A 13,093-nucleotide genomic window follows, 5' to 3' on the forward strand; every position below is an offset into this window, starting at 1 on the left:
CAGCAATTCCTGGTTCCCAATATCCCATCTGTGCCTGCCCTCTGGCAGTGGCAGCCACTGCCTGTGTGCTGTCCCTGCATGCCTTGTCCCCAGTCCCTCTGCAGCTCTCCTGGAGCCCCTTGAGGCCCTGGCAGGGGCTCTGAGCTCTCCCTGGAGCCTTCTCTTGTGCAGCTGCACAGCCCCAGCTGTGCCAGGCTGGCTCCAGAGCAGAGGGGCTCCAGCCCTATTGCAAAAGCCTGTATTTGTTGGGATTTTTTCCCCGGAGTGGATTGGGCCCAGTTCTCAGATGTGTTTCACAGAGAGCTGCCATGATCCAAGGACATTCAAGAGCCTCACACATCTGGGACAGGTTTCCAGGAAAACAAGTGAACTCCAGAGATGCAGCAATGGAAACAATAACCCAGTTCTGGATTTGGCAGATGGACAAGGGCTTATGTCCAGAGACAGGGTGGAGGCACGAGGGGCTGATGCCACCCAGCAGGGCTGCCATTGCTCTGAGAGGATGGGGATTGTTTGCTCTGGCTGCTTTCCAGTGTCATCCCGATGACGCGGAGGTGGGGGGATTTCAAGGAAACATTTGAGATGCTCGTCCAAACCTTGCTCTAAAACATGGCTCAGCAAAATGACTCCTTGTTTCACATGGGAAGGCTGCTCACGGCATGGCAGGGCAATGTGCTGGAGGCAGAGCAGAGGCCATCAGGCTTCTGGAGCCACCAAAGGCCAGCAGGATTTTCCAACACCCTCAACCAGGTGCTGAAAGGTAAAATATGAAAAGTCTTTGGGGTGCAGTATGACCCGATTAAAATATAACATAAAATAAATCCTTAAGTAACTCTGTAATTTAAAGGTCCATTCCCCTTCTCTGGAGGAAGGATCAGCATCTTCTAGGAGGGATGCTTGCTAATAAATCAGGAGGGCTTTGTTCATCTGCCAGATCCCCCACAGGCTGGCTGGGTGGTCTTCCTGTGAGTTAAATCTCTTTAACCTCAGTATTTCTATCGGCGAGATGGGTAAGAAAAATAGATATTTCCTATGTATTTCCTTTTCCCCTTTAATGCCAAACTCCAAAAGAAATGTAAAACAATTAAGAAATCTGAGGTGTTGCTGCTTTTTTTTTTTTTTTTTTTTGCATCGCAAAAGCCAAAACTCCTGGGCAAGGAGTTATTTTAGCCTCTGTTGCCATAGAGATTTTTTTAATATAGAGGGGATCCAAGAGAAGAGATGGGCAAAAACTGCCAGATCCTGAATGGGACACCTTCTAAACAGGAGGATTTGGGCAGAACTCTCCCATCAGCAGACTGGTAATCTCCTGCCTAGACAGGATGTCAGGAACTGTCTGGAAACATCTCATCCTACCTTAAGTACAGCAGGCACAGGAACACCATGACCTGCAGTGGACAGCCAGGCTTCAGGGTGCTTATTCAACCCACTCAAGTTTCCCAGTGCTCACTAAGCCAAGGCTCACTCCGTTCTTCTTATTATTGTATAGTTTTACCTGATCTTGGGTTTTAGCTAATTGCTTTTTACCTTGAATTACCTGGACGAGGTTTTTATGTAACAGTTCTTGCTGAAATGTAAAACATGAGAGAAGGGAACATGGGCCCTGCCAGTTGGTACTTAGGTGGCTCTGACAAGAGTGTGGTCAAGAACATTGCACAAAATGGCAAATCTGAACATCCACCGTGTCCGCTGAGTCAAAGAGCTGTGGCTTAAACCGCAGAGGAAACCATCCAGGGGGAACTGGATTTGTTTTTCAAAGTAGCCAGTCTAGACATAATTTTGCCACCTTGCACCTTTATATTGTCCTGCTCCCCTCTTACTGTGCTTTAGGGAAAATGTCAAGATTGCATTTTGTTGTGTTCTATCATCAGTCCCACAATTTCCCAATGCAAACTGCAAGGCATTAGCAAATAGTGGGAACGGAAAAAATGCTTCACTGCTGTTGTGAAAGCATAGGTATAATGTATCTATTTGCTGAATTACAGAAAATTCCTTTCCTCCTGCAGCTGAGTGTTGGCAAAATTGGTCACTTAATTCTGAAAGAATTAATTTGTCTCAAAGAAAGTAACAGCAATTACTTCAATGTCATGGCAACACACACCAGCACTGTGTGAGAGATGTCTCTCACCATCTCCTCACTGTAGTCTTTCCTTGGAAATACAAAGGAAAAAAAAATCATTTTGGCAGCAGTTTAGCACTGAGGTGTCCTGGGGAAGCGTTACCCATGGTACCAGGTCTGCTGGATTTGGGGGAGCATCTCCAGTGAGCATCACTGCCCTGCTCTCCTCAGCCCAGGACTGCTGTCACAGGGGGCTGACAGCACCTCCCTGTCTGCTGCTAAAATCCTCCCCAGACATGCACAGAGCTTTTCAGACAAACAGCCTCTGAAGCAGCACAGGACCAGCGATTTGTGCATCTCAACAGCCATCTCACAGGACTGGGGGCTTCGAGGGGCTCTGCTGGGTGGTGCAGGGATGACCAGTGTGGGTGTGGGGGCCCAGGCTTTTGGCTTCGCCGTGTGAGAGTAAATGCAAATTATCTTGCTCTCCGAGCTAATGGGAATAAAATCCTTACAGGCCATAAATTACACAGAGTCTCTCTAGGATCCACAGCTCACCCTCCCAAAAATCAGCTCTCTTGCCTTCGGCCAGGGCTCAGTCAAACGTATGGGTGGAGTACGGGCGGATTCCCAATGATATCATGGAAGGATGTGGGTTTGCCTGCTAATTCCTGTGTCTTCTCCTGAGCTAATTTCACTCTTTGTTTACTCTTATCAGGACTTCTGCAGCCAAGAATTAATTAGCAGCACTGCCTTAGTACATTGGGGTCCTACCAGTTCAAGTCATTGTATGCACACAAAGCCAAGAAGATTTGCACAGCCTAAAACAATTTTTTTAAAGGAAGTCACTACTAAGCAATATTACTGGTTGAAAAATCAGCTAATTATACCAGCAAAAATAAACACTGAAGGAGAGATCAACTCTCCAGTTTCGCCATATATAAAGCAAGAAGTGCTAGTGGTTTGGAAGAAGATATTTTTGTAAGGACTTTGACATTTTGTTTTAGCTGCTGAAGAGCTTTCTGTCTGCCTGCCCTCCACCATGCCAGGTACCTGGAAAAGTCAGGACAGAGAGCCTCACTTAATGCATTGCCTGGGGCTCTGCATTTTAACTTTTGTTTTTTGTATAGTTTTTTTGTGTGGCTTTTTTTTTTTTTTTTTTTTTCCCTTGTCGGTTTTCTAGAATTATTTGTTTCTTAAGAAGGATAGAAAGAGTCCAAACAGAGTGATACTCTGTCACACAGCACTATTTCAGTTACTTGAAGTGAGACACGCAGAGGCTATTTGCTTCCTGTAGTTACTAAAGTAAATAAATCGCGAGTAGATTAAGTGCTGGGTGATGAAGGCAACATTGTACAATATCCCCCGGCCAACGCTTACATTTCCGAGATAAGACACACGGCCGAAAAGGCTGATGAACCGCAGGCTTTCACATTAAACTACTACAACTACCACCACTAAAAATATCACCTAGCCATACTTGCTAAATTAAACATTTATATGAGCAGATAATCCCCACACTTCGATGTACAAACCAGCGGGTGGTGAGCTGCTGGGAAAAGCTGTGCCAGAGAGCGCTGTACCTGCAGGGCTCCTGCCAGGGGCCTCATTCCAAACTATTGACAGCAGCTGGGACACTTCGGGAAGTGGGAGCAAATTCAGGCTGCACATCCAAAAACAAGCAATCAGCAAGGATAACAATAGAAATAAAAGGCCACGGAGCTGCTGCCAGGGCTGGAGCCCCTCTGCTCCGGAGCCAGCCTGGCACAGCTGGGGCTGTGCAGCTGCACAAGAGAAGGCTCCAGGGAGAGCTCAGAGCCCCTGCCAGGGCCTCAAGGGGCTCCAGGAGAGCTGCAGAGGGACTGGGGACAAGGCATGCAGGGACAGCACACAGGCAGTGGCTGCCACTGCCAGAGGGCAGGCACAGATGGGATATTGGGAACCAGGAATTGCTGGCTGGGAGGGTGGGCAGGCCCTGGCACAGGGTGCCCAGAGCAGCTGGGGCTGCCCCTGCATCCCTGGCAGTGTCCAAGGCCAGGCTGGACTTGGAGCAACCTGGGCTAGTGGAAGTTGTCCCTGCACATGGCAGGAGATGGGATGGGATGGGATTTAAGTTCCAACCCAAACCACACTGTGATTCTACACAATTTCTTTTTTTTTTTTTTTTTTTTTATTTGTTTTAGGCAGAAGAAAAGCTTCAGTAAATACTTTCACATCATAATTTTCATGCCGATGAGAGCATCAGACCAAGATAACAGAAGTCTCATTTCCTCTTAGGAAACTAGATGAGAAATGAGGCTTGGGAAGAAGCTCCTGAAGTCAGCTACTCTGTCACCCAGCTCCCTGGGGGATTACCCACAGGAAACACGGTTTCCCTTTTCTTCAAGGACAGTGTGCTAGGAAGCTCTCCTGGAATAAAACCCTCCTGCCAGTGAGCTCTCACCTCCATTAGTTTATTCTTGAGACAAAGGCCATGTCCCATGTATGGTAGGTAGACATGCTGAGCCATAAAGGTATTTCTGGCCTACAAAAGGTATTTTTTTTTTCTGAAGTGTGGGAAGATAGGACATTGGGTGGTCCTTCACCAGACAAAATCAACTCCAGAATCCAAAGCATTTTAGTGTGGGACACCAGAAGCCAGTCAAGCAACTTATTAAAGTGTTCTATGTGATAATTTGAGTTCCAGACTGCTTAGGGTGGAAAGAGACCGTAATATCATCACTGCCATGGGCCAGGACACTTTCCTCTAGACCAGGTCACTCAAAGCCATGTTTCTGCTCAGTCAAGACTATGGATATTGTTTAATTTGGGTACTTTGCAACATTTTAACTCTGTTTTTCTGCCTATTTTTTTTTTTGTGCCTGGGATGGGAAGGCAGCACCATGACCTCGAGACAGAACAGCATGGGCCCCTGGATTCTGAGATGAATACCTCTACGTGCATACACAAGAAGGGCTCACCAGGTAGCTCTGAATGAAAACCATGCCAAAATCACGTACTGGGGCCCATTACATACACATTTCGGAATAAAGATAAGCCAGTCTAACCATCTGGATGCAAATGTTGTACAATACTACACGCAATTTGGGTTTTGCTCTTAAATCCTCCTGTCCCCAAAAAAGAAAATGAAGTTAACTCTAAACATGTCTCTTTTTCTTCTAAAAACATCTAAATTGGAAAGTCCTTGAGCAAGCTGTTCCTTTTCTATTCCAAATCTTAATGCAAATAAAACCATCAATGTCCCCCAAAAGTTAACAATTGAATTGCAAGAAGCAAATGCAAGGAGACAGGTCACTCTTCAATACTAGGTATTTATTTTCTTGTATTAAGTGTTCCTAGTAGACAAGTGAAAGAAAATAGCTCAATTTTTGCCTTCCACAATGTCACTTCTAAGAATCATTTTTGCAGTTCCAGGAAAGATCAATCACATTATTGCTGGCAGTAAGTAGCACTCCCACAAGCTGTTAAATTCTTTACCTGCAGACAAGTGGCTCTTGAATAGCTAAAAAACCCTGTTTCCTGCCTTTTGAAGATATGAAAGAGACTCAAAAGGATTATGAAATCATTGTAGCAGATAACCTTCAGACAGCATCATCATCAAGAGGCAAGGATAAACAACGAAATTCATCCAGCGTCTGACTGTGTAACGTCAGTAAGTCCCAACTGGAGAGGAACAGCCTTCAGCAAAACCTGGGTCTACAAGGAGTATTCTTGGTGAATATAAGGAAAGGATGTATCATGACTGACTGCAGTAGTATACACATTAAAAAAAAAAAAAAAAAATATATATATATATATATATGTGTGTGTGTGTGTGTGTGTGTGTATGTCCTTAATAGCACATGACACTTCAGAGGAAAGAAACCACAGATCCACAGTAAAAATTAACAAAACTGCCAGCATGATACAGAAGTGTATTTCTCAATTTAAAATAAAAATATCCTGCAGTCTCTACTGGGAGTCTGGGGACAAAAAACTGCTGGGGTCACCTTGCCCAGAAGAGACAAGCTCACCCGCCAGGAAGTGCAGAAAGGGTCTGTTTGTTGTGTATATCCTACAACCACATATGGCCACCAGAAACTGTGATATTTTTGATTGGTTGCTCTTTCCATAAAGTCCTGAAGTCCTCTGCATGAGGTATGCACTGGGACTGAAATTGGGCTGCTCCTCTTTCTTCCCTGGACTTTCTCCCCAGGATTTTTCCCTTTGTTGCTCACTTCCCTCATAGCTGGCCCATGATCATCCATCTTCCAGCAAAGTCACCATGAGGGAAACAAGGTGCTTGCGGTGTTGCACAGACCAAACACAAATGTTCAGGCAGGGACACCTCTATCTTTAAAGGTGTTCTAGCACAAATGTACTTACAACAAAAGCTGTAGGTATTTTGAAGGTCTCCCTGATACCAGTAAAAATTGAGGATGCTCTCCCTCCCACGGGAGCAAGTCTTGTTTCCAGGTGTATTAAAAGTACTTTAGTTTATTTTGACACCTCATTTTAAATAATCTCACTGGGCACTTGTTTTGACTGTGCATACTGGGTTTGCACAGCATTCCACAAAGCATGGGACTACAGCATGAGCACTAGGAAACTCAGTCTTCTGCTTTTGTCTTCATCTCACCCATAACATTTTGAAAATTCACAAGAAAATCATAATTAGTGTTATTTATGATCTATCAGTGTTAGCACCCCCTCAGTCCTGGAGGATTTCTTCTTTCTCAAGAGGCAGGATTGGCCTCTTCTTCTTCCTCAGGAGGAAGGATTGCTCCATGGATTGCTCAGCATCCAGGTGGGTGGGCATGACAAGAGAGGGCCAGGGACCAACACCTTGGAAATAAAAAGGAGATGGTCAGCTGGTCAGACTTGAGGATTTACTGGCAGGGCTAATGAGTATCAGCAAAAATGCCCTCCCACCAGTGTGAACATTGATTTCCAACACAGACACATCCTCCTGCACTTGTTGCTCGTGACACTTGGGAGAGAGATTTGAGCTACACAGGAGGAAGAGCTTACAAGTCAGTACCAGATCTATTTCCTGAGCAAGGAGCGTCTGGGTGCCATGGTACAGTTCTGCTGCTAACTCCTCTGAGCATAAACAACACCAATTTCTGCCCTAACCAACCTCACCTGGAAGGCTAAATCTGCTGAAAAGGTATTAATTAAGAACTATTCACCTGGAGCCAGACTTCGTAAGTATTTGCCCCAATGACCAAACCAAAAAAAGGGCAGATCAGGCACTCTGCAAACTCTCTGTGAGCGGAGCTACTCAGGGCAGTGAAATACATGATGGCAAAGAGTAAATTTTCATGTGTCCTTTGATCACAGTTCAGATGCTGCTCTGTCTGTGTCATCCACATCACTCCATGACCCAGCTCTGGATGAGTGAAGCTGAGCAAAGGACAGCCTGTGCTTGAGTTCCCAGAGGATGAACCATGTACCAGCAGGTAACAGCAAGCCAAAAATTTGACATTAACATTCTGATGGCTCATATTTTGTCCGTCATCACTGACAAAGGACTTGTAGGAAGATGTCTCACCTGCAGTGACGAATGAACTCACGCTTTGAAGCTGACAGCTTCCCTTGAATTGCTCTCATTCTATACCTTAGACTGCCAACACTGTATGTGCATCTTCTTTTGAGCCAAACCTACCAGAACAACAGGATTTTATATTATATCACAAAGTGGCAGGATGAGATAATGATACATGTCCCCTTCGCATGCCATTTTCCACAAGGCCTAGAAGGGATCATCATACTTTATTTTATGATCAACGGGTCATTCATCTATATCTGCTTTGAAGCCACAATAGACTTTTTGCCAATCACTAATAGAAACTAAATAAACACAGCCAAACAGTGTCATCTATCTGTGTGGTGAGTAATTGTGAGGGGCTCCTCTTTAAATAGATGCTTAAGTAAATATAGAAATATCATTTTACAAATGCCAGCTCAAGAAGAGGTGTTGGGGAACTACAAAGAAGGCACATCTCACTTAGGTATGTACGTGTAGAAGTGCAAATGTGGGCCTAATGCCATTATCAGGCAAATACCAAAAGAATTTAATTTGGCTTTAATTGCCCTGTGTGTGTTCTTCAGTGTTCACCATACTCATGATGTAAAAGTGCTTTTCTATTTCCAAAGCCTCGTTCACAAAAGTGACCTTTTTTATTGAATGTTTTCCTTCTAGCAGACAGCACTTTATTTCCCAAGGAGGCTGTTGAGGGACTATTTCATATATAAGAGCTTGTGTGAGGGTTACAACGCATATGATGACGGGTTATAATGCAGATGTATGATCTTTCTAGACCCTCTCTCTGTCTCTCCCTCTGTCTGTGTTTATTAATGACCCTGTAGCTCTGAGCCCGAAGCACTGGGTGTTCTGGCTGATGCAAGTTGTTTTGCTCTCAAGGGCAATCCTCCCTCTTGTGTCCTTGGGGCACAGTATTCACCCTCACCTCTACATCTGCCATGTCAGGCTGTGCCCTGGCTCCAGAGGTGTAGGTTTCTCAGTGCCATATGGAGCTCCCTGCTACCTGCAGCACAGTAATTTAAATATTAAAAATGTGTTGGTTTGGAAAGTTCAGCTCTCTGTGAGCAATACTCAGTTAACTGCAGGAAGAGGGAAGTAGAAATCGGGAAGAGGAAGCAATGGGGAATCATAAAGGGTTTCAAATGCTTTTGTAATTGTCTGCAGATCAGACATGGGGCTGGTGACTCCCAGTGATGCCTGCCAGCACAAAACCATGATGGCTCACCCGGCCACCTGAGTGAGACTGAAAGATTTATCTCCAGACAAATAACGGAGATGGTGGTAGAGAGGGAGCAGGCAGACATGAAAGACAGTGGGGCACAGGAAATTGCTTCCAGGCAGGAAAGTTTGGCTCCCAAATTTGTAGAAAGAAGGAAAGAGGTCTCATAGGATTTCTGGTGTTTGTGCATTGACTGTCGTTGTATTTCTGCTGTTCTTCTTCACTTCCCTTCCACAGCTTCAACCTCTACAACTCACAGCCTCCTCCATTCCTATCAGTAAAACTCTTGAGTCAGAAAAGAAGAAAAACACAGACCTTTTACAATACCGCTGCCACTGAAAAAAAAAAAATAAGAGTTGCCAGTAGAAAAGGGGTCAGGATTCCTAGGACTTGCACCCAGAGAGAGGGAGATGGCAATAGGACACAGGTCTTTGCAAGAGGACATCCTGATTTCTTCAGCTGCCAGGGGCTTGGAGCTTGGAAGCTGTGGTTGCCCCTGGATCCCTGGGAGTGTCCAAGGCCAGTGTCCAGGGATGGGGCTTGGACTAACAAGATCTGGTGGAAGATGTCCCAACCCACAGTAGGGGGTGGAATGTGATAATTTTCAAGGTCCATGGCAGGGGGTGGAATGAGATGCTCTTCAAGGTCCTTTCCAACCAAAATTATTCTGACCCCATGAAAACAGCTGCTCCCAGCTGGGCAGTGGCACCATCTCCCCTGTGCAGCTGCAGACCTCCCAGGATGCACTCGTTTGTTGGGTCCCAAAGCAGCGATCCCCAAAACAAACCTGTCTGAGCTGCAGTGCATCCCTTACCCCATGTGGCACCTGGACCACCCAGCTCCCTGGGCATCTCCTGGGGATGAGCAGGCTTCCCACATGTGTGTATCACCCACACTGCAATGGGTGTCCAGGAGAAGGAACTGTACTCTGAAGGGGTTTTTCTCCTCTCAGAGACCCTCAGGAGATACTAAAAAAATTAGACCAGAAATCTAGCTTTCTTCTGTCAAAATATATGTGGGGTGAATGCCATCTAATCCAGCCAGGCAAGTGCCAATACTGAAATAAATGTTTTCAATCAGTGTCAAATGGTGTATGAGGCATTGAATTTTTCCTATCCAGCCTGGTGAGCAGAGATGAAGTGCCTTGGCAGATGCTGGAGCAGAAATCCACACTGCCCTCAGGGGCACATATAATGGCATGGGATTTCTGTACATTACAGCATTCCTTTAACACCATGTCATCTAATGACAGGCTTTCTTCTCTTTTTTGGGGGGTAGGGAGATAGAAATTAAGTTTGTTATATGGTTTCCTCCCTTTTAGCTGTTTCTTGGTTTAGTTTTCAGATAGACCGTGGATTATGTGTTAACTGTGAATAAAAAAAATTAGTTCTGCCTTGCAGTGGGGTGCCCTTTGGAGTCTGGGAGGGCAGAAACTGCACCTTCTGACTGCCAGTAGCTGACCTGTGCTGCATTAATAAGACAGAGGGGTAATAACCTGTTAGTAAACACAGTCATAGCTGGGTAAACTGAGGAACGGGGTGGCACAGGTGAAAAAGGGTGTTGTGGAGCAGAGTGGGCACAGGATGTGCCAGCATGGAGGTGGCAGCGTGTGGGGCTGCTAAGGGTGAAGGGCGACAGGAAGAGGAGAAAGAGGAGGATGACAAGGAAGAGGAAGAAGTGGTGGGGAATCCCACCGGGGCTGAGACTGGCATGGTCTGAGCACGACAGCACCACGGGCTGAGAAGTTCTTGTGTGTTCTGAAATGTCCCCTGTGCTGGCACTGCTGAGGCACTTCCAGTGCTGGGGACAGCTCTGGGCCCTCAGGACAGACAGACACTGAGGGGCTGGAGCATGTCCAGGGCAGGGAACGGAGCTGGGAAGGGGCTGGAGCCCCAGGAGAGGCTGAGGGAGCTGGAAAGGGGCTGAGCCTGGAGAAAAGGAGGCTCAGGGGGGACCTTGTGGCTCTGCACAACTCCTGACAGGAGGGGACAGCCGGGGGAGGGTCTGGCTCTGCTCCCAGGGAACAGGGACAGGAGGAGAGGGAACGGACTCAAAATGTGCCAGGGGAAGCTCTAGTTGCTAACCGGGGAAAATTTCTTCCCTGAAAGGGCTGTCCAGCCCTGGCACAGCTGCCCAGGGTGGAGCAGGCGGAGGACTCCAGGTGGAGTCCTCGTCCCTGGAGGGATTTAAAAGCTGTGTGGATGTGGCACTTGAGGACAGGGGATGGTGGTGATCTGGGCAGTGCTGGGGCAATAGTTAGGCTCAAGGATCTTGGGAGGCTTTGGCAATCTAAACAATTCTGTGATTTTCATTTTCACGTATTTCCCATTGTTCAACTGCAAGTGGCTCCAGAGCTGCGGCATGGCTCACATCATTTATCCCAGGGCTGCATCCCAGCCAGTGCTCTGTGAGAGCCCTGATGGGGACAAGAGCTGTGATTTGCAGCAGGACTCTGTAGGCAGGGAGGTAGCACTTAAAATAGTTCAGGTGTACAGAAAATGAATCCTTTCTTCTGAGACTCTGCCTCGTTTTGTGCTCCTGGTAAGTCAAAACAATTAAGAGAGCTCTCTGGCTTTACCTAATCTAATTTACCACATTTTTCTGTAATGAATATGTTGCAGAATAGTTTAACTAGTCCGGACTAAAGGGACTTTCAGAGCAGTACCAATTTATCTTACCTGCTGTTCTGCAGACTGACGTGAGACAGAGGGAGATGATGCCCTGAGGCTCAACTTGGGGCTCGCCAGGGGGGTCAGGACAATGTGTCATGATGTTTCTAGCTGTGACCCAAGAAGCTGAGACCTTGCTGTCTGTCCTTTTTATCATGGGAAGTGTCCAAGGCCAGGTTGGATGGGACTTGGAGAAACCTGATCTGGAGGAAGGTGTCCCTGCCCATGGCAGGGGGTGGGACTGGATGAGCTTTAAAATCCCTTCCAACCTGGACCATCCCAGGATCCTGTGATCTTCTCGACTGACCGAGTGCTGGTGGAGAAGCCCTGAGAGCTCTGAACCCCACTGACAGGCACCCTTTGGAGGTGAGGCTACTCTTTGTAGGAGTCAGTAAGGTCTTGAGAAACCCGAGTTCCTGACTTCCTAGCACATCACCATAAACAGAGAGAGTAATAATAATAATAATAATAATAATAATAATAATAATACTTAACACGTAAGGACAATAGCTGTCAGGGCTGTGAATGAGATGGCTCTTGCAAAGCTTTGTTTATGGTGCCTGTGATATCAGAAAGTCTGGCAGGAGGTCTGCTGCTCAGATTTCTTAAGGGCTTTAGGAGGTGGTAATTGTCTCACTTTTGCTTTAAACGCTGTGTTAATTATGGTTTTAAACAATGGCTGTAAACCCATCCTTTAATTCTTTGTGAAGTGCTCTTCCCTGTCTCTGTGATTTGGGAGGCAGGTGAGTGTTGGAAAGCACTGGGATGAGGTCACAATTAAGTACCCTCACTAGGACCAACAAACAAAAAAAGCCTTTTTAATTTTGCTGATGGTAATTGATACAATTTAATATCTAAGGTCTTTCTCTGAACTTGAAGGCACAGTTAGCCTAGGACCCATTACAGTGAACTTTTCCCCTTTGCTGTAAATGGCTTTGTGTCATTAAATGATGCCAGCAGACTCCCAAAAAACATAAAGTTAAAAAAAAAAAAAAAGAATGTCTCCAATACACTTTGGATATTTCAGACCTAAAGCTACTTTTATGTCTTTGAAAAAAACCTCAGATATTAACACATATGGGTGATGGTGACCCATGTTCTGCAATCTCTAGAAGAGCCACAGGTATCTCAGTCAGTACAGCTGTTTTTACCTCCTCACAGAATATGTAATTTTTCCTCTTAAATGAAGAGAACAAGTCTGGGCCTCCTTTGGATTAATCATTGCTATCAGATGGCGTGCCTTCTTCCCTCCAGATAAAATGAATGTGCAGGTTTGGGTAATGTGCTTTTGAAAATCCAATCTTTAAATTACACTTTACTTCTAATACTTCTTTTTTTTCTTCACTTTATGCAATTTGGATTGTGAAATCAGGGAAGTCAGTTCCTGCCCAATCCTATATTTCTTGTTTGCCTGAAACTCCCTTACATGAAGTTGAAGGAAATTTTCTCATCCTGAAGGTAGTGACTATCAGACAGAGTTTCAGTTTTGTTTTTTTTTTTAGTGCTAGCTACTTTCCCATTCTCAAGCAATTTCCATCACTTGGAAATTTCAGAGAAAAAATCAATTCCCAGCAGGTTGCTTTTCCTGGAACTAAGCCATGTGCAAGACTGTCATGAAA

The 13,093-nt window shown here is 45.6% G+C and overlaps 1 long non-coding RNA gene across 2 annotated transcripts; it reads left to right on the forward strand.

Moving 5' to 3' along the window:
- The first annotated feature begins 65 nt into the window (after nucleotides 1–65).
- Nucleotides 66–7,920, forward strand: LOC137464635 (uncharacterized). 2 transcript variants are annotated; one of them, XR_010994325.1, is made up of 4 exons: nucleotides 66–365; nucleotides 2,778–3,120; nucleotides 5,543–5,773; nucleotides 7,382–7,920. It is a non-coding gene; the product is annotated as an uncharacterized lncRNA (long non-coding RNA). The 2 variants fall into 2 exon arrangements; XR_010994326.1 differs by having other exon boundaries at nucleotides 5,592–5,773.
- The last annotated feature ends 5,173 nt before the right edge of the window (nucleotides 7,921–13,093 follow it).

The sequence above is a fragment of the Anomalospiza imberbis genome, chromosome Z (assembly GCF_031753505.1).
Source record: "Anomalospiza imberbis isolate Cuckoo-Finch-1a 21T00152 chromosome Z, ASM3175350v1, whole genome shotgun sequence".
Lineage (NCBI taxonomy): Eukaryota > Metazoa > Chordata > Aves > Passeriformes > Viduidae > Anomalospiza > Anomalospiza imberbis.